This window comes from Engystomops pustulosus, chromosome 9, assembly GCF_040894005.1.
Source record: "Engystomops pustulosus chromosome 9, aEngPut4.maternal, whole genome shotgun sequence".
Lineage (NCBI taxonomy): Eukaryota > Metazoa > Chordata > Amphibia > Anura > Leptodactylidae > Engystomops > Engystomops pustulosus.
In genome coordinates, this window is record NC_092419.1 from 99656521 (window position 1) to 99657946 (window position 1426).

Sequence of the window (1426 nt, forward strand, 5' to 3'; positions counted from 1 at the left end):
AACAATACATTTTATGTATGTTGTTAGAATATAGCTTAGTGTATGTTGGTGTAGCAGCAGGACAGATTTTATGAAATGGTTTTGGGATATAAAATCTTTGTGCAGAGAGCTAAGCGCACAGCAGTGTGAGCAGTGCACTTGAAGAAGCTACAATATTGAAATATAAATCCAAATCTTCTGCCAATAACGCACACAGAGGTCTAATTACACTTCTCTACACAGACAATATCTTACGCTGGCTGTATCTGTATAGAGAAAACGAATGTGGAACTGTCAGGTTGCTCCATAGTGGTAGCTGCAGGCAGCAAGAATTTTATTTTTTGCTTCAAGAAGCAGTCAGTGTGGTTTTTGTTTAATTTAAAAAAAAAAAAAAATTCTGGTCAGGTAAACTTTAACCATCCTATATTACATCAGATATAATCTGGTCATGGAGAATTATATATATATTATAGTGTGTGTGCATGCGTTGTATACATATATATCCAATTTGAGAAGACTAATGTACGGGCATGCTGCTCAGTAGGGGATAATCCTGTTTTGGGTATCTATGACTGAATTTCAGAATATTATAAAATGCCTGATAGGTGCAGATTTCTCCCTCCCCCCATGGCTAAGCAGATAGTAGTGGTGACTGCACGTGTGCAGTTCTCCATTCAGGTCAATGAAAGCGCCCAAAATAGATGAGGGTGCCTACTCTGCAAGTTTTGGCATTTTTAAAGACTTGAATGGAGAACAGCACATGTGCACGGCTACCACTGGAAGATGGGGGTTAGGATACCCTGGTATCTCAAGAGACTTATAGATCTCAGAGAGAATATAACATAGGAATACTCCTTTAAGAATGGGGTCACATGGGTGGACACAATGGAGGAGATTTATTAAGTTTAATTTTTTTAAGTTTCTGAGGTAAATCTGTTCTAGTTGATGCAAACCATGAAAACCAATCAGAGCTCAGCTTAAAGGTAATAAACTGCTATGGGAAAATGAAAGCTGAGCTCTGATTGGATGCCATGGGCAACTACGACAGTTTTGCAGCATATTGCAGTAAAGCGCACCACTGGAATTCTGTGACAGAACCTCAGCTGTGTGTCGGCGGTTTGATGTTTGTCATCTGTGGTTCTACATTTAGTTTATTGAGATGGTGCCAAATCGTTGTAACATTCTTACATTTTACAATTCAGGTCTTAAAATAAACGCACTGTGTGTGTACACCCTGTAGGTTTTGTTAAAAAAAATAGACATTTTTAGTTTTGCAAACGATTTTGAATCAATAGATTCAAGTCTATTGGTTACTGACATCAAGTTCCTACAGCCGCCATTTTTTCCCCTTCATTGTAAACAAGCCATTTTATCTTTCAATGCGTCGGCAATTTCCGGAACTCCTCGTCCATCTCCGACACGTTCGGAGCGGTGGGTGTGTCCGTAG